This window comes from Cupressus sempervirens, chromosome 1 (genome assembly GCF_028749045.1).
Source record: "Cupressus sempervirens isolate cs-2001-9-10 chromosome 1, ASM2874904v1, whole genome shotgun sequence".
In the NCBI taxonomy this organism is placed as follows: Eukaryota; Viridiplantae; Streptophyta; class Pinopsida; order Cupressales; family Cupressaceae; genus Cupressus; species Cupressus sempervirens.
The window spans coordinates 733492499-733514807 of NC_143118.1; positions in this window are offsets into that span (position 1 = coordinate 733492499).

Sequence of the window (22309 nt, forward strand, 5' to 3'; positions counted from 1 at the left end):
TTATATGCAAACTCAACTTGTGCCAATATTATCTCTCAATTACGTGTTTCATCTACAACTAGGCATCTCAGCAAATTACCCAACCTTCTATTCACAACCTCTATCTATCCACTAGTTTGTGGATGGAATATACAACTAAACTTCATCTCAATACCCATCCATAAAGTCTTCCAAAAATAACCAACAAACTTATTGGCTTTGTCAAAAATAATACTTCTTGGTAATCCATGCAATCTAACAATCTCTTTGAAGAAAATGTTCAGCAACATGCTCATCATCTAATATCTTCTTGCATGGTATTAAATAAGCCATTTTATAAAATCTATCCATAACAACAAATATAGAATCATACCCCTTTTCTATTTTAGGAAATCCAAGATCAAAATCCATACTAATGTCACTCTAGGGTTTCTTGTGAATAAAAAATAGGTGTATACAATCTAGTATTCTGACTTACTCCTTTTGCAACTTGACAAAACTCCACAACTCTTCACAAATTTTTGAAAATCATTATACATTTGTGTGCAATAAGACTTCTTCTTTAGCAAACTCAAGGTCTTATCAATTCAAAAATGTCTAGCCAATCCACCACTATGATTTTCCTTAATCAAATTCAACCTCATAGAACTTCTAGGGATACACAACTAAATGCCTTTAAACAATATGCCTTCTTGAATGAAATATTCATCATACTTACTAATGTGATATGTTAGAATTGGTGCTCTACACTCTCTCCATGCCTGAGAAAAATTAGGATTAGTATCATGCAACTCTTTCATTTCATCAAAACCAAGAACTTCAACCTTCATTCGAGTCAACAAAGAATGTCTTATGCTTAATGCATCAACAAATCTATTAGTAACCCCACTCTTATGCTTAATCACAAATGTAAAACTCTATAAATACTCAACCCACTCCATGTGTCTCTAATTCAATTTACATTGACTTTCCAAGTACCATAAAGCTTTATGATCAATACACAACACAAACTCCTTAGGAATCAAATAATGTCTCCACATCTTCAATGTTTGAACAATAGCATAAAACTCTTGATCATACATAGAATAATTCCTTTTAGCATCATTCAACTTCTCACTAAAGAAATCAATAAGTTTACATTTTGAATTAATATGACTCCTATTGCACTACCACTCACATCACATTCAACTTGAAATACCTTATTGAAATCAAGAAAATCCAATACAAGTAACTCAACAACCTTTTGTTTCAAAGTCTTAGAATTCTTATCAGGTCCATGTGTCCACTTGAATTCCTTTTTATCTCCTCTCATTTTCTTAGTCATAGCATTACAAACAATACTAAATTTTTTTATAAACTTTCTATTAAAATTAGGCAAACCATGAAATGATCTTACCTTACCCACATTCTTAGGTGTCGAGATCCATCCTCAAACCATCAGTTGAAATCACAAATCTCAAATACACAATCTCCTCTTGCATAAAAGAACACTTTTTTAGATTAATCATCAACTTCCCCTCTTTCAATCTCTACAATACTTGTCTAACATGTTCAAGATGTTCTTTCTTAGTCTTACTAAATATCTAAATATCATCCAAATAAATAATCAAAAACTTACCCAAATTTTTTTTAGAACTTCATTCATCAACCTAATGAAAGTACATGTTGCATTAGTCAAACCAAAAGGCATAAACAACCATTCATACAAACCATCTTTTATCTTGAAAGTAGTCTTCCATTCATCACCTTTTCTAATTCTAATTTGATGATAGCCACTCTTCAAATCAATTTTGGTAAAATACTTCACTCCACTCAAGCAATCCATTGTGTCATCCATCCTTGCAATAGGAAACCTATATTTTACTATGATCTTGTTAATAGCTCTAGAATTGGTACACATTCTCTATTATCCATTTTTCTTAGGTGCCAATATAGTAGGTACAACACATGGGCTCAAACATTATTTGATTAATCCCTTTTGTAGCAACATGTTCCCTTGTATGTTAAGTTCTTCATTCTCTGTAGGTGACAATCTATATGGTGCTTTGTTCAACAAACTAGCTCTAGGAATTAGATCCATACAATGAATTATACTTATTACTGGTGATAAACCATCAAGAATATCCTCAACAAAAATATACTTATACTCATTAAAAAATTATATAACTTCTATTGATACTCAACTACCACTATCTACTATCACTCATTCATTACCATCTTTTGTTGTCACTCAATCATTACTACCCAAACTTGGTCCTCTAGGAACTATAGTTAAAAAAACTTGATTCTTCTTCACCTAATTTTCAAATTGATGCAATTTAAGGCTGAAGAATCCCTAAAAGATATTTCCTAGCCCCCGACAATATAACCACACAGTAGAAACATAACAAAAAGAAGCAACAATGCAAGATCTGATACCAAATTACAATAATTTTTTCATAAAATATAACTAATTACATGCAATATGCCTAGCTATAAGGCCTTCCAAGTTAGGGCCAAATAAAAACAATAATTCAAATCAATTTTTCAAGATCTAATAAGATCCAACTTTAAAAACCAATATTAGCTAGTCCAGACACACAACTAGATAAGAACATCAAGAAGAATCCACACTTGTACCCTCAAGTCCACCAAGAGATCCTCTAGTTCCTAAGCCATAGCTCTAGCTCTTCAAATTTGCATCTATCCCTCCTATCCCAAATCAATGACCAAAAGACTCTACAAGACCCCTACTTATACCAATCCAAGCCACAAGTTGACCCATAATGCTAAAAACTAAATAAACCTAACATTAAATAATTAAAGAGCCACAAGTCAGCTTCCAATAAAAATTAAATGTCTAAAAATTGATATCCAAGAAAAATTGTAATATCTCATAGATTTTATTGAATTAGAACTCATACTTAAAACTAAAGGTAGTAATTTAGGTCCTCTACGACCCCTAAAATTCACAAATGTTGATTCATCAAGGATATCTATGCATCTATCCTACACAGAAACCTATCGCGCAAACTGCTAGAAATTGATACTCTAGGAGAATTGCCATATCTCCCAACTTGTAAAGAATTATGACTTATGCCTTTAATAAAAAGAATAAATCTAGCCCTCTTCAATCCTTGAAATTCACATCCTTTCATTCATTGTGCAAAATTAGTTACATGGCCTACAACAGGCACCCAAAAACCAGAAAATACTCTTCCAGCAGCAAGGTAAAAATGACTCAAACTTCAACTCAATCCATCCAATCTCTATGCAATCATGATAAAAGGTTCCCCAATGTGTCTCCAACATATCCCTAACCTTTAAAAGCATAACTCCACCAAAACCCAAGCTCGATACTCCTTAAAACTTAACCAAAGTCCCTCCAAATATGCAAGATTGCAAGCAAGCCTAGGATGCTCCTGCATTAGACACCCTAGGTTTGAAAAGATGTTCTAGTAATTGGAAGAACATCTTCTAGGATTCAGTACATAAATCCAAAACTAGTTCTTCACATACATGTCCTCCAAGTCTTCAACTAGCACACCTTTCCCTTGTTTTTCTTATTCTTCTTAACATCCACCACTAGTGTTTCATAGGTCTCCTTTCCATGTTGATCTCCAACCTTCTCAAAATCTACCAACTTAACTTGGCTACCAATACTCAGGTTCCTCCTACTGAGCTCTTCATTCTAAAAAGGAATCCAGGAAAAATTCATTCCACCTTTCTCAATAGTAAATACATTCTTAACACAATCATGTACAACCATGCAATCATACTACCAAGGTCTACCAAGTAACACATGCCAACTATTCATATCCACAATATCACACAACACTTTATCCTTATACTACCCAATCTATAAATCAACAAGGCATTGGTCCTCACTTCCAAAGCATGCTCACCTTGCAACTAGCCAGTCCGATAAGGATAAATATGTCTCACTCTCTTCAAACCAAGTTTCTAAACCATCTCTTCAATAATAAGGTTATCAGTATTACCACCATCCACAATCACCTTGCAGATTTTTCCACCAGACTTACAAGTCCTAAACAAACTAGTCCTCTAACAATAATCCAATGTCCTCTCACCAACCAATACTCACCAAACTAGAAAAATCTCTCCTTGCTCAGGTTTACTATCCTAGGCTACAACTTCATTCACAATAGTAGTTGTCCTCCCAATTAGATATTTGAAAGATCTATGCCCTTCTTGACCACAATTTAAAAATTACCTTTGAACCCACCTCCACTTGTCCTTCATTTCTATTCAATAGGTTTTGGTTCACCTTCTACTTTCAGTTTAGCTTGTACCAAACTATCCTCCTTCTCCTCTACTCTCAAAGACTACTAATAAGCATCCTCAATTAAAGAAATATTCAACATACCAACCTCATCCTAAATATTGAATCTCAAACCATTAATATACCTAGCTACCTTTTCTTTTGACAATTCTCTATGCCCAGACTGAATAGTCAACTTGTAGAACTCCTCAGTATAATCCTTCATAGTCATATCCTTCTATTTTAAATTCTACAACTTTTTCAACAACTCAAGTTCATAATCAGCAAGAATGAACTTAGCTTTCAACATAGTCACCATCAATCTCCATCTAGTGATCTTCATTTCACCTTCCTCTTCTCTATCTCTTTGTAGCTCTTTCTAGCAAAGAGAAACATGTCCCTTTAGCTTAGTTTGTGCCAACCTTACTCTAAGTGTATCCTCAATATCCTCAAGCTCAAAGTAGTCTTCCAATTCACCAATCTAATCAATCAGGTCTTTAGGATTCAAAGTATCTAAGAAATTAGAAACCTCCATCTTATGCTTCAACTTTAATTGAGATCTTGATCAAGCAAACTGACCAGCCCTAATTCCAATAGGTCTCTGCATACGATTAGTCCTATCCTCACTACTCAATCCAGCAAATTCAAATTCTTTGGCAACATCTTCATAACTACCTATAGTACCCACATGCGTAGGTACACCACTTAAAGCACTTACAATTTTAGCAATCATGTCACTCTTCATCAATACTATTTGAGATTTGAAACTGGCTTTAACTTCCTTCATCTCAGATCTAAAATCTGCTTTAACCTTCTCTGAGATCCATTCTTCTACAAAATCACTAAGATCATCAATTTTCCCTAGGGTCCAATATTCTTGGAGGGATCTTTCAAAATTTTAGTAGACCCTAAGCAACAAGTTCATCGATCCAAAAGATCAATCAACCACAAGATCAACCTTCTTTGCAAATCTTGGTGTAAACTACCTCAACTTTGGCAATTTGTCAACACACTCAAGAAATACCTTAGGTTTGATACCACCTGATGTAGTACAAGGATAGATAATCCCCAAAGGAGATGTTCTAGGCCCTAGAAATATTTCCACATAGTGGAAACCTAACAGAAAGAAGCAACAATGCAAGATCTGATACCAAATTATAATAATTTGTTCATTAAGTATAACTGATTATACATAATATGCCTGGTTGTAAGGCCTATTGGGTTAGGGCCAAATAAAAATAGCAATTCAAAATCATTTTTACAAGATCCAAAAAGATCCAACTTACAAAATAAATCTTAGCTAGTTTAGATACACAACTGGATAAGAATACCAAGAAGAATCCACACTTGTACCCTTATGTCCACCAAGAGATCCTCTAGTTCCTAGGTCATAGTTCTAGCTCTTCAAATTTGCATCTATCCTACCTTCTATACCAAATAAATGATTAAAATACTCCATAAGATCACTAATTATACCAATCTAAGCCACAATTTGGCCCAAAATACTAAAAACTAAATAAACATAACATTAAATACTTGAAGAGCCACAAGTCAACTTCTAATAGAAATTAAATGTCAAAAAATTGATATCCAAGAAAAATCATGATATCTCATAGATATTATTGAATTAGAACTTGTGCTTTGAACTAATGGTATTAATTTAGGTCTTCTATGACCCTTTAATTTCACAAAGGCTGATTCATCAAGGATATCTATGCATCCATCCCAAAAGTCATGCACAGAAACCTATTGCACAAACTACTAAAAATTGATACTCTAGGAGAATTGCCATATCTCTCAACTTGTAAAGAATTAGGACTTGCACCTTTGAAAAAGGAATTAATCTAGCCCTTTTAAATCCTTGCAATTAAAATACTCTCATTCAGTGTGAAAAATTAGTTACATGGCCTACAATAGGTGCCTAGAAACTAGAAAACATAGTTCCAACAGCAAGGTAAAATTGATTCAAACTTCAACTCAATCCATCCAATCTCTATTCAATCATGAAGAAAAGTTTCCCAATGTGTCTCCAACACATTTCTCACTTACCAATATCTTATGCTCATCTTTGATCCATGAAACATGATAGGGTTTGGGATGTTTTAGCCTCTATAATCGTAACTTTGTAACCAACTCTTCAAATGCCAAATATGTAGAACTTCCACTATCAATGATCACCTTGCAGCATTTTCCAACCATCTTAAATCTTTTCTAGAAAAGACTTCTTCTTAAAATAGGTTCCTCATCACTTCCTATTAGAAACAATAGTCCACCAAGATAATTGAGAGGAAGGGGTGAATTAGTTATCCAATAATTAAAATATTTATCTTTCTTAAATAGACTTAACCATTCAACTAAAGCAAGCAACAACCATAATAAAATGCTCATAGATAGTTACACTACATATGTTGACTCAGGAAACCCTTGATTCGAGGGAAAAACCTAGTGGGAATGATGCCCAAAAGATGATGTACTAATATAAATATTTCTTGTTAGAGGATAGACCCTGTTAGGAGTTTATTACAACATTTAGTACAACGAGTCCTTGTTAGGAGACTTTGAATCCTTATTAAGAGATTCCAACCCTATTAGGAGCTATGCCAACCCTATTAGGAGTTGTGGTATAATGTATGCAAGAAGAGCCCACTGCCAAAATGTGCAATTTCAACTACAAGAAGAGCTCACTGCTAAAACAAATATTATCCTCCTTTTTTCTTTTTTCTCTTTCCTCTATCTAGTCAACTAGACCAATCACTATTAGACCTTTTAGACCAAGTCATGAACCTTGAATCCAAATAACAAACCTCATATCACTCAGCAAAACCTCAGTAATGAAGTTTCCTTTACTTCTACACTACTCTGCCCAACTTCTCATTCAGACTCTTTATTGCTTATAAATAGTTCACATTACATTCATTTGATAACATGATAAAGAAAAATGCCCTTCCTTTATACTGAGTCCATAAAACAATTCCCCAAGTTGATTGTTAGAACTTATCAATTAATTATTATAGGACCACATTAACAACATGTCACACTTAGTGATAACATTAATCTTTTTCCTTGCAACCTGAATAACTTTCCATATGCACAATATTATGATGGGAGAGCTTAGCCATGCCATTCCCATCATGTCTTCTTCATGTCCTCAACCTTGATCCTCAAGATATTAACTCTGCTAAGAGATATAACAAGTTTTTCAAAACATGCATCTGTAAACTCTATCTTAAAACAGACATCACCAAAATTTACATAAATTCTTCTAGACTTATCTTATCTTCTTCCAGTGGTAACTACTTATACTAGATACTAAGAAGTATCTCCTATAACCTTGGGTGGTTATAATACTCAAATGGTCATTCGTACCAACTTGATCTTTCCATTGTTCTTCTATCAAATACCATAGAAAACTATTATGTTGACATCAATGACAAACTTGATCATGAATGTAACATATCATCATATTAGTACTCCCCAATAGGAATATCATTAGCATTCATGCTTCCAACCAATCTTCCAAAATTCTCCCCCTTTTGCATTGATGGAAACACAGCTGAAAAACATCTAGTTCCAAGAATACCAACAAAAGATTATTCATCTTCAAATCCTCTTCATCAATCATTCCACCCCCATTGATAACTCATCTTCATCAATCATTCTCCCCCATTAATATACCTCAATTTCCACTATAACAAGCTATCATTCCACATACTATGCTTATGTCAAACATCTTCCTCAACATATTTTGTTTTATGCCAAACTTCTCCCCCATTGACATCAATGTCAAAGGTAACCAACTTCTACTGCATCAAACTTTGCAAGAACTTATTAGCTCAAGTGTCAAAAGACACTATTCAAAAAAACATCAACAAGAGTCCTAGATGAGAAATTATGCTGATGTAGAAAGGGGCATAACCCCAAGCATACCTCACAAATACTCAAAAGTCTCTTTGGGAAGAGGCTTACTGAATATATCTACAATCTTCTCTTTAGTGCTCACATACTCCAATCTGATTTCATTTTCTATAAATTTTTCTCTCAACATATGATACTTAATAGAAATGTGTTGGAATATTCAAATAGGAAGAATGCTTCTGAGAGGGGGGTGAATTAGAAGTATTGCATTTTAACCATTAAAACTTTTAACTGAAAGTAAATTGTATGCATGTAAACATATCAAATAGCCATGAAAAACAAACATGTATCACCACATAACACTTGAGATTTTGGTAACCTAAAAACCCTCCAAGAATAACAAGGTAAAAATGGGGTGGGGATGATACCCACAAATTACTGCATCAATAATGTTTGACCACTTCTAATGGTCTATCCTATTAAAGGCCTACCCTGTTAAAGACTTTACACTGTGTCAATAGTGACATGGTTAAAAGATTTTAAAACACTTTACATGAAGTGTTACCCTATTAAAGGATTTAATCACCTATTCAAAGGATCTACAAAATAGATTTTAAGCTAACCTATCAACATAGGATTTCCTTTCTAATACAATTGCTAGAGAGTATTAGGTATAATAAACCTGATAGCTTACAATCCTTGATTGCTGAACTCAATCACTTGATCTACTTTCTCTGATCTTGATTCTATGAAATTTGATATCTATTCATATTCCTTTCTTAGTTCTGATCAACTGAATATCTATTTTTTGCTCTTTTCCTCTAATTCTTTTTACTTTGAACTCTGAACTCCACTATAGTTTTTCATTCACTCCTTTATCCATCTCTCATACAATGAGATTCTATCTTCCTTATAAAGACATTCAAATACTTAGGGTTAGATATGGATCTATGATTCATATTGAATCTATGTTTCTCGCTCATTCTTTGCACTTTTATTATTGGTTGCATGCCTTCTCCATTTTTCTTATTGGTTGCATGTAGATTACATAGGAAATATAGAAGATTCGATATGGATCTATGATTCATCATATGTCTACCATAAAAATGATCTACATATGAGTTTGTGCCTTTTCAAACTCATATACGCATTCTATGTTACTTGGCACTTTACTGATTCCTGATGCTCGACACATATAAGAAACTGGCTTGCTCGACTACTATAGTGATTCTATCGTGCTCGGCATCATCTATGACTTAGCACCTAAATATTACTCGACACTTGTATCATGCTCAGTACCTGAAGTCACTCATCACTTGATCTTCACTCAACACCTGAAGGCTGCTCGATACCTAAAGATCATTCGAAAGCTGTTGGATTTTTTGACTCGACATACATAGTGTACTCGGCTTCAATGTAGAAAGTGGTTAAGTGTGTTGGCACTCAAATGTCAAAACCATTCTGAGACTAACAATCTCCCCCTTTGACATGAGTGTCAAAAACACTTAATTAAGCATCATTTATTGGATCTTATGAGTACATTCACTAATCTGCTCAGTATATATATACAGAGGTTTTAAAAGAAAACTTGATCAAAATTTTGTAACTTACAATATATACCTCAAAATTATTGTAACTCCCCCTAAGTTGATTGTGTCATTCTCTATGTTGTATGTCATGCTCCCCCTTTTATCTTGTCTCCCCCTTTCTCTTTATAATATCTCCCTCTTTTTGACACTTATGTCAAAGAGTGCTAAGGGTTAAGACCATATTTTTCCAAAAATATGCTATTTACTTCCATAATCATCTTAAGAGTTGCATCTCAATTATGCAAAGCAATTTCCAATGACTTGTTCTAGATGGCAGTCTCTGCAGCAAGGTGAACAAGTCCATCTAAAGTAGAAAGATTAAGATCTTTCTTGAGAATAGTTTTTGCATAGACTTGTTCTTTATGGAGTACTTCCAAATTTGGGGTAATCGAAGATTGGAGATGTATCAGTTTGGACTTGATGGTGGCCTCTTCTACTGTCAACACAGCTACTTCTTTTTAGGTATGAAGCGTTTGAGAAAAATGCTTCTCACTTTGAGCTAGATCTTTGGGTAGTTGCATGCTTGAAATCTTTAGATTCCTCTCCAGGCTCATTATTCTTTAGCTTGTCTCTTATGTGAAGTATGAAAAGTTACACAACTTTTTATGCAATGAGAATATATTCTCAAGTACCTTTTTAACTTTGTCAAGCATCTTTGCCAATTCAACCTGGGAAAGTGCAATTTCATTCGATATTTTTTCATTTACTTTCCCTTGGAATTTCTTTTTAGACCATTCCATAAGTGTTACATTTGTTTCTTGGTCTTCATCTGTCACCTAGTCAACAATATCTGATAATTATTCCATTATATTCTTTGAGTCATTTGGTGATTGCAAACTGAAGGCATTCATAAAGATGTCCATAATCTCATGTAATGTTTGCTTTTGTTTTTACTCCTTCCTAAGTATCTCCTGCCTTTTTCTTCTATTTAATGCTTCCTGCACCTCATTGATTTGATCAATGCTTATTATTTTTGAGTCATAACTTGGTATGAGTATCTCCTCATCTAATTCAGGGTCTCCATAGTGAAACACCCTTGCAACTTTTGTAGTACTTGATCTTGGTGCTAACATTTGCAATGGCATTGCATCATTGCTTGGCTATTTCAAAGGAGTTCTTGAGGTAGGAAAATATATCAATGTTTGTATTGCCTCCTACTCTTTTGGGGTTTCCTCTATTTTCTCCTCTTTCTGTGTACTGCCTTGATCAATTATAGAAATGTTAGGATGTGCACCTTGTGTTTGTGCTATAGGATCAGATGTAACAGTCTGTCCTATTTGTTCTACTTCTTTGTCTCCTATTGCACTTGACTTCTGTACTATGGTGTCAACTATTCCTGATGAAACAATTGTCTACATTTGAAGTTGACCACCAGTAGCTATAGAGATGATGGAAGGTGGTTCTTGTGGATTCACCTTATCTCTGACTATGTCTTCTACCAACTTTTTTAATTCATCCACACTAACCAATACTGGATCTATACATAATTTTTCTTGTTGTGTGGATTTTCAAGGATTCTTTCAAGATCCTCTATAGTTAAAGGATTGATGTTCTAAGCAGAAGTGTTAGGAACATCCTGTATCATTACAATGTCTATAGGTGTGATTGGTACATGAGGAGGGCTAGAAGGTGGCAAATGTGTTTCTTGCACACTCTAGTCTTGTTCATTTTTTTATTGTGTCTACTCCTTCTCACCTTTTTCTTTCTCCTCTTCATCTTTATTTTCTTCTTCCTTCTCTTCTTCTTCTCCTTTTTCTATATTCTTTACTTCTTCCTCCTCTTTCTCACTAGGCTCTTCATGTTCTATGTTTTGTTCCTCAAGGGGATCTTCTTCTCCATCTTTGACAGTAGTCAAACCATATATCAACTTCCATATTTTTGTTGACTTACTAACAACATCTTCGATCTTGTTTTGTAAGATTTCAAAGGCTCTATACTTTGGTGTGCAATTTCCACTGTATTTCTTATTAGCCTTTGTTATTTGACCTCTTGTTAGGTCAGGCATCACCTATGCCAAGGTAGATTCTCTTATCTCCTTTTCAATTTTTAGACAATAATGCCATTTGTTTTCAATTTTCTCATATAATTCTCTAGGCATGGTATTGTCTAGCTCTAGAGGTGTAGACTTGAATTTAGCCATCATGGCATATACTTATTCCTCTATTTTTTTTTGCTCTTCTTTACTTAGCTTATTGAAATCAATGCTTTTCAAATCAGTAAAATCTACATTCTTAATATTTTCACAAATTTTATCTAAGGCTGATTTGGGAGGATGACTTACCACTCTGAATTGGCTAATATCTTCTAACTTTGTTCTCTCCTCCTCATCAGAATCTAGTTGTGCTACATATTTTCTTCTTTTTCTTGGCACTTCACTAGTCTGTTCAATAGCCTTCTTCTTCTCTTTGATTTGTTCCTTGTTTTTTTGTGAAGATGCACTTTTGCTAGCCCTTGTGACTGGTATCTGTGGCTTGGCTTGAGTTGTCTTAGCACCCTTCTTTGTTTTGGGTTGGGCTAGAGGCTGTACTATTGCCTTTCTTTTGTTTGGCTCAACTTGGGTTGATGGTTCCTCAGAACCTTTCTCCTTATCTCCACCTAGGCCTTGAGTCAATTCCATTTGTCCTTGTTCTTGTTCATCCTCATCCTCATCATTGTCATCATCATCTTCTTCTTTTGCTTCAGCCTTAATTCCTTCACCAAATTCTTCTTTATTTTCTTCACCAATTTATCTTTCTTCTACATTAAGGAGGTAGTCTTTAATTCTATTACAACTTTAGATTTAACAACATCATATGTGCCAAAAGGCTTGGAAATCTTATCTATTTCTTCTGTAAGCAATGCAGCGATTGTTGTTGATGCTTCATCCACATCTAGTTCATAACCAAATAGTCTTAGCCATCTCACCCTTGGAACTTCTACTTGGATGTAGGTGAAATCAATATCGATAAGAAGCATATGTCACTAATATGTTTTTCCACTAAGGAAATTGGTATTCTTACTCTTTGCTTCATGGATTTCTTGAAATCCTCAAAATAACTTCTCATATGGGCTTCAAAGTTGTCACCCATCTGATCAATAAACTCATTAATTTGTGTAATTATAGTTTTGTTAGGATTCTAGTTTACTTTTCCTATAGAAGGAAACTCCTCCATTATATAGAAGAATATACATATAAGAACTGAACCAAATTTGCATTGAGCACCTTTTGTTCTCCTTATTTCTCCTAGGTTTTCATTTATCTATTGTAGCAAAAGTTCTGACATATCATATGTGTGATCTCTCTTTACCAGTTTGTAGGCCACATCAACTGCTATGCATGGCATGCTGTTCAATCTACTGGATTGATAGAATTTGTGGGATATTATCCTCACAACAAAATCTAGAAGGGGATCAGTGATGGTATCAATATTCATACCTCTCTTATTCCATTTTTCTCCTATATTATTTTCAATGACCTCTTTGGAATCACTGCGCAGGGTCTTAGTCTGATCTAGGGTTGGAAAACTAGTAACCCTATGTACTATCCTTTTTGTTAACTTTACTAGACCTTTTTCTAGCCAAAAGAATCCATCATGAATTCTGCTTAAAATAATTTGTATCCATTTAGTTTTGAATCCTATTGGGTAAACTAGGGCATTGGTCAAACCCTTCTTTCAACTATCTAGAATTCATCCTTCACAATCTTGTTCTTGCATAATCTATCATAGGATTGGAATATTTTAAGATCACCTATGGCACCAATTTTACATTTGTAACACTTCCATACATCCTGCACCATGACTACTTTGGATGGAACAATGGATAATGCACCAACAGGGTCATTTCTGTGGGCAACTTTTGGAATTGGCCTAAATTTGGGTTGTTTAACCTCATTACTGACCAACTGAACCTGATGAGCTTCTTTTCCCTAAATCCATTTGTGCAAACTAAGGTTTCCTTTATAAAGAAATATGAAACTGCATAGCTCAGCACAAATGAAAATACCTCAAGATTGATGAAATTGCATTGTAAGAGGTTGGAATTTGCTTGGAACATTGGATTCTCTACTATGAAGTCACTCTGCTCTCTTTCTCTTCTTTGCTTCTCATTCAAGATGAAGAAGAATGATTAAAATCATGATATTATACCCTATTTTCATCGCATTAAATGCTCAACTACCCACTCAACTTCTGAAGGATTTAAACTTCACTCAACTTCCACTAGAGTTATTTAACTCGGCATTAGTTATCAACTTGATTGCTATTGAGAACTCGGCACCCACTAGAGCTTTACTTGGCCTCTAAGGACAACTTGGCAGTTTTGTAACAATCTTTATATTATGACTTGGCATCTCTACTTATGCTGATTTTTTCTTTGCAATACTTCTTTGTCTTGGGACTAATGTATGATTTAACTTTTTATATCAAACCCATGCATCTATTCATGTTTAGTTTTATGAAGTGTGATCACTTGACCCATTAGATGGAGTGATTCCTTTGTTGGATTTAGTTTTTGGTGCTTTTGACCTTGCAAGACAATTTCTGCTAATATGACCAATTTTTAAGCAATTGAAACAAGTGATTTGACTTAGCCACCTGCTATAATTCCCTCTAAAGTGTGTTATTATACAAGTTTCAGGGATATGTCCATATTCCTGACAATAGTAATAGCTATACCTGGTGTTGTAATCCCAACAATAGTGATTTCTATTGCCTTTTGTATTTGCTGGTTGATTTGATGTCCACATAGGCTTTGATCTACATTCAAAGGCTCTATGTCCATACTTCTTGCAATTACGGTAGGGTCCATCAAATCTTTGTGTCCTTGTGACTTTAGTCCTGCAATCTTGTGTCATATGTCCTTGCATGTTGCACTTGTGACAGCAACCCTTTCTTTTGGGTGTATTTGGCTAATTGATTCTTCTACTCCTACACCCATTAGTAGTATGCCCCTTTTTATTATAGTAATGACAAGTGGGTTTAGAATCCTTACCTTTGTCACTTCTTTGTTCAGCACTTTTTGATGATTCCCCAACTACAGTGCTATTGTATCCAAGTCCTGATGTATCATGGGTTGATCTTGGAAATTTTAGCAACTGTTCAAAGTACTTAATGGCTTCACTTGACTTGTTGAGATTCTCAGCTATCTCTTTTTCTCTATTCAATTCATTCTGTAGTTGTCCATTCTGCATCCTTAAGGTAGAGATCTTAATATCTTTCATATTGAGTTCATGATGAAGGTTCATCATTTGGGCAAGTGTATCCATCTACATGTTTTAATTCAGTACATTTTTCTTCCAATCTATTTGCAAGATTCTTTTTGTCATCTTCCATCATGACTCTATCCTCAACTACTCTTTTCTTTTGTTCAATGATTTCACATAACATTATGGCCTATGATTCTTGTTCCATCTTAAGAGATCTTATCTCTTCTGCTTGAACTTTTTTTTTCTCCATCAGTTTTGCTATTGCTGCATCAAATTCTTTAGTGTCTCTATTAGCAAAAACTTGTGTGGTATCAATCTCCCTGTAGTTTATATCATTTTCAGCTATGGCTATCTCCTTTCTTCTTTTCAGGGATTTTCTTAATTCCTCTCTAGCTTCCTCTACCTTGTGTAGAGTGAGATGCACATCTATCACTTGGTTCTCAATGATCTTTCCAAGTTTGAAAACTTCCATCTTTAGATCTTTTCCTCCAAGTTGTTAGGCTTCTTCTTGAGAGAACTCTACTCTAATACTAATTGTTGGAATATTCAAATAGGAAGAATGCTTCTAAGAGGGGAGGGGTTGAATCAAAAGTATTGCACTTTAACCATTAAAACTTTTAACTAAAAGTAAATTGCATGCATGTAAACATATCAAACAACCATGACAAACAAACATGTACCACCACATAACACTTGAGATTTTGGTAACCTAGAAACCCTCTAGGAATAAGAAGGTAAAATTAGGGTGGGGATGATACCCACAAAATTACTATAGCAATAATGTTTGACCACTTCTAATGGTCTGCCCTATTAAAGGTTTTACACTGTCAATAGTGACTTGGTTAAAGGATTTAAAAACACTTTACATGAAGTGTTACCCTATTAAAGGATTTAATCACCTGCTTAAAGGATATACAAAATAGTTGTTAAGCTAACCTATCAACATAGGATTTCCTTTCTAATACAATTGCTAGAGAGTATTAGGTATAATAAACCTAATAGCTTAGAATCTTTGATTGTTGAATTTAGGCACTTGATCTGCTTTCTTTGATCTTGATTCTATGAAATTTGATATATGTTCTTATTCCTTGCTTAGTTCTGATGAATTGAATATCTATTTGTTGTTATTTTCCTCTAAGTCTTTTTGCTCTGAACTCTGAACTCCACTATAGTTTTTCATTCACTCCTTTATCCATCTCCCATACAATGAGATTTTGTCTTTCTTATAAAGACATTCGAAGACTTAGGGTTAGATATGGATTTATGATCCATATTGAATCTTTGTATCTTGCTCATTCTTTGCACTTTTATTATTGGTTGCATGCCTTCTCCATTTTTCTTATTGGCTACATGTAGATTACATAGGAAATACAAAATATTTGATCTTATCTATTTGATCCTTTGAGATTCATCATATGTCAGCCATAAAAATGATCTACATATGAGTTTGTGCCTTGTCAAACTCATATATGCATTTTGTGTTACTCGGCACTTTACTAATTCTTGATGCTTGACACATATAAGAAACTGGCTTACTCAACTGCTGTAGTGTTTCTATCTTGCTCAGCATCATCTATGACTTAGCACCTAAGTATTACTCAACACTTGTATCATGCTCAACACCTGAAGTCACTTGGCACTTGATCTTCACTTGGCACCTGAAGGTTGCTCGGTACTTGAAGATCACTCAGCATCTATTGGTTTTTCTAACTCAGCATACATAGTGTACTCAACTTCAATGTAGAAAGTGGTTAAGTGTGTTGGCACTCAAATGTCAAAACCATTCTGAGACTAACAAAATGTTCTTAGTCTTCAAATGCAATACTAGATTCTTATACATATTAACTATGCTTGTGTTGTCACAATGTATAACAATAAGTTCACTAATTTCTATCCTTATATCCTTCAGCATCTGCTTCATCCAAATAACTTGATTGTAATTATTTACTACTACAACATACTCTTCTCCTATTATACTTTGAGATGTACAATCCTACTTCTTTCTTATCCAAGAAACCAATCTTCGTCCAAGAAAGAAAGCTCATCCACTGGTGCTCTTTCTGTCATCCATACTACCTACCCAATTTGCATCAGTTTAAGCACTTAGAGTAAAATCATTAGATCTATCTTACCATATTCCAAACTTAGATATTCCCATAATATATCTAAATATCCTTTTCACAATTGCATAAAGTCCTTCTTTCGGATTATCCTAGAATCTTGCAACAATTCCAACTACATTTTCTATATCCAACATTATATGAGTCAAATATTGCAATCCTCCAATCATAGATCTATACCTTTTTTTTTCAATAGTAGGTGTCTCATCCTTTTTGGATAGCCTGTGTCCAACTACCATAAATGTTCTAATGGGTATACATGTTTCCAAACCAAACCTTTTTAGTAAATCCTCCAAGTACTCAGTTTGGGAAATAAAGATTCCTTCTTTATTTTGTACAATCTACAATCCTATTAAATATTTCATCTCTCCTATCATACTCATTTCAAATTCTTTCTTCATCTCTTCTAGTAAACTTCTTACTTTTCCTCCAAATATAATGTCATCAAAAAATATTACTAAAATCATCAAACCATCAATCATTTTCTTTACAATACAAATTACTATCTGCTATACCTTTTCTATATCCAAGTTTTGTCAAATGTTTGTCCAACCTTGCATACCATGTTCTAGGTGCTTGCTTTAATCCATATAATGCTTTCTTCATTTTGCATACTATGTTCTTGTCATTTGTCAAAGAACATCCTTCAGGCTACTCAATGTATACCTCTTCTTCAAGTTCTCCATTTAGAAATGTTGACTTGACATCCATCTGATATACTTTGAATTTCTTATGTGTTGCATAGACTAAGAATAATCTTACTACTTCTATTCTGGCCACTAGAGCATAATTATCCTCATAACCTATTCCTTCTTACTATAACCTTTACATACCAATCTTTCTTTGTTTCTTACAACTTCTCCTTGCTTATTCATCATGTTCCTGAATAGCCATTTAGTTCCTATCACATTCCTATCTGTTGGTCTGGGGACCAGTTCCCATGTTTCATTCTTTACTATCTGATCTAATTCTTCTTTCATAGCTTGTTTCTAATAGTCATCTTTACATGCTTCATCTACACTCTTAGGCTCAACTTGAGATATCAAGCATAGTTCTTCATTTACTCTACTTCTTGTCATCACACCTTTCTCCTTGCTTCTAATGATCTATTTGAATGGGTGATTCTTTATCATGTTCTTTCCTAAAGTTCTGTTAGGCTTTTTCAAAACACATTCCTTACAAATTGTGTTAGTAGGCTTTACAATCTTTGGCAAATCTCTAATTGCAAAAATTCTATTAGTCCTCACAATACTATTAAAGTTTATATGACAAAATCTCTTATGCCATAACTAATTATCATCTACCTTTGTAACCAAACATGTCATTTCAATAGGATTCAACTGAAATACATTACCTCTAGATCTGGTTCCTATTCCAATTACCTTTCCATCTTTATCTTTGATCATGCATGTCTTTTCTATGAACTACAACTAATAACCTTCATATACTAATTGTCTAACACTCAAAAGATTATGCTTTAAACCATCAAAAAAGTATACATCTATAGAGGCTTAAAATCATCCCAAAAGACTATATTAATTTATTTAATATTACCCTTGACATTATAATTATTTATTTATTAATTAATTATATTTTTCATAATATTCTACCTATTTAATTAAGTGAGTTCACTTTCCTATGGTATTTAAATTTAATTTTAAATACCTCCTGCCTTAATGTGTTAAATTTATTTAATACATGATCCTCCATAAATACCCCTTTTAAATAAATTCTATTTATTTAAATCCATCCATCCCATTGATTCTTCTAAACCTATGATTAAATTAAATCAAGGTTTATTTAATCTTTGGTCTAGCCTAAAACCTACTCTACACCTATCACTTTCATCCTCCTAAGTCTATCCACCATTTAACCCCACTTAATTACCTTAATCATCTTGCTAAACCCTTCTTAAGCCTAAATGTGTGCTCACACATGTGTGAAAAAACTTTGAAATGTTAACCACTTGCATGGCTTGCTTATGTGTCTCTTTGTGGCACTATGTGATACCACATAGATGCCACCTCACCTAGGGTCTCCCTCAAGGCTATAAATAGAGCCCTTGTCTCAAGCATTTTCATCTCCCATAATTGCATTATTATCATGCTAGTTTGAGTTTTGGGTTTTCATAGTAGAGCTTTCATAGTGATTTCTAGGTTGCATACTAACTCTTGTTAGTTGGTTTTTAGATTGTATTTGTATTATTAGTCTAGTTTGATTATGCATTTACATCTCCATTTAACTTGCATTTTAGTGTAACTTGCATATTAATTTAGTTTCTTTTTTTGAGTTGTTTGAGGTTGCTTGAGGATTTAGTTTGTTGGTTTGTATGAGTTGCAAAACTCAAGCAAGCATTAGTTAGTTCTTTTATCTTGATAATTAATTGATGCATATGTGATTTTAACTAATATTTTTTTGTTGATTAATACTCTCAACAGGTCAATTTTTTTAGCATACAACATCATTAGTGTTAGTTTTACCATCAAGAGTTATAGACCCAATACTTTTTACTTGGCATGTTGCAATGTTTTCAACTCTGACAATTCCTCCATCCTGACTTTTGAAGTCAACAAACTTGTTCATTTCACCAATCATATGATGTGAACAACCACTATCAACTATCTAATTAGATTTTTTCTCAACCTATGATACCAAAGCTACCTTCTTTGGACCTTCTTCTTTAATTGTCACAAATCCAATTTCATCATCACTAGCACTTAATGCTTGTTCATCAGAATCATTATCTTTATTAGCATACAAACATTCTCTATCTTTTCTAGGCTTATGATTTCCCTTATACTTTTTCTCCCTTTTGGGAGACTTAGATGCATAATGACCATATTCATCACAAGTCCAACATTTAAAGATTTTCCTACCTCCTTTTTCTCTTCTTACCAGATGGGCTACTCCTTCAATTTTTATGCCTTCCTTAGATCTACTACTTCTATAAAATCCTCCTCTAGAACTTGTGCTCCTTGATAAGTTAAGTTGAGTATTTAATGCACTAAAAGCTATCTCAGTTCTAGTCAATTCTCTAGACTATCTAAGTTCATTCTCAACTACTTCAAGTCTTCCAAGCAATATCTCCTTTATGAAATCTTTGCTACATGATATCAACAACTGTATCATCTAAACTATCAACTTGAATGGTGGTGTTAGAGTCTTCAATATCTTCCATAAAACCTCATCATCTTTTTTTGTTCCTCCTTAAGCTTTAATACCTGTAATAATTTTTGATATACTACCTATATATATTCTTATAGATTCATCTTCCATCATTTTTGCATCTTGAAAGACACAAATCCAACTTTGTATCCTGAACTTCTTAGAATGTGCATCACCTTCAAAACTATTTTGCAAAGCTTTCCAAATCAAATGTGAAGTAGCAAGTGATTTTACCTAATTATACTCAATTTCAAGAAGTGTAGTGAATAGTGCTTCTCTAGCTCTCATGTCATACATGAAAAGATCTCTTTCTACCTTGGTGCAAATTTCCAAATCCTTTTCTTCAATGATTGTTTTCACTGATTTTGTCAAGATCCAATATCCTAGACCCATACACAACAAATCTATCTTCATCTTTTCTTTCCAGTTATCATAAATTGTTCCATTGAACTTTGGACTATCTTTCTTGAACATGTTTTCCATGGATCTTCCAAAGTTGTTAGACTTTTTCTTCAAGGACCTGAGGCTTTGATAACAATTTTTACAAACAATAGTCTACCAAGATAACTTGGGGGGGGGGGGGGGGTGGCGTGAATCAGTTATCCAACAATTAAAACATTTATGTTTCTTAAATAGACTTAACCATTCAACCAAAGAAAATAATAATAAAATACTCATAGACAATTACACTAGATATGTGGACTAGGGAAACCCTTGATTAGAGGGAAAACCTTGGTGAGAATGATGCCCACATGATGATGTACTAATGTAAATATTCCTTGTTAGAGGATGGATCATATTAGGAGTCTATTACAACATTTAGTACAATGAGTCTTTATTAGGAGACTTTGAATCCTTGTTAGGAGTTGTGCCAACCTTGTTAGGAGTTATGGTATAATGTATGCAAGAAGAGCCCACTACCCAAACATGCAATTTCAACTATAAGAAGAGCTCATTGCTCAAACAAGTAATTTAATATTATCTTCCTTTTTCTTTTTTCTCTTTTCGCTATCCTATCAACTAGACCAATCAATATTAGACCTTGTAGACTAGGTCACAAACCTCAGATCCAAATACCAAACCTTAGATCACTCAACAAAACATCAGCAATGAAGGTCGCTTCACTTTCACACTACTATGCTCAACTTTGCATTCTGCACTCTCTACTACTTGTAAAAATTCACATTACATCTATTTGATACCATGATAAAGGAAAATGTCCTTCCTTTATATCGAGTCTATAAAAAAATTCCCTGAGTTAGCTGTTAGACCTTCTCAATTAATTATTCTAGCACCACATTAAGAACATGTTACACTTAGCGATAACATTAATCGTCTACCTTTCAACTTGAATAACTTTCCATTCACACAATATTATGATGAGAAATCTTAGCCACATCATGCCCATCATGTCTTCTTCACGTCCTCAACCTTGATTCTCAAGATATTAAATCTGCTAAGAGATATAACAATTTTACCATAACATGGCTTTGTAAACTTTATCTTATAATAGACATCACCAATACTTACATAAATTCTTCTAAACTTATCCTTTCTTCTTTTGATGTTAACTTCATATACTAGATACTCAAAATATCTCCTATAACCTTAGGTGATTATAATTCTCAACTATCCATTCATACCAACTTAATCTTTCCATTTTTCTTCTGTCAGATACCACAAAAAACTGTTATGTTGACATCAATGACAAACTTGGTCATGAATGTAACATATCATCCTAGTAGTACTCCCCCATAGGAATATAATCAGCATTCATGCTTCCAACCAATCTTCCAAAAAAATTCCAACACTTCCCTTATTACATAATGTTCTTCTCACCATTAGATTTTCTCCAACCTTAGGTCCACTTGGTGAACTCTCAATGTCTCCTTGAATCAAAATATTTCTATTACCATGCCCACTTTTAGAAGATCTACATTCAAAAGAGCTATGTCCTTCTTTACCAAATCTAAAACAATTACCACAAAAACCACCTCTAGAATAAGAATTACCTCTTCCTCCATAAGAACTTGTACCTTCTTGGTATGAACTACCACCTTTCCACTCAGTCTTGTCTTTATCATCATTCTTCCAATTAGATTTGCCTTTATCTTACACAAAACCATTAGTGTTGGAAATGACTGAAATAGATCAT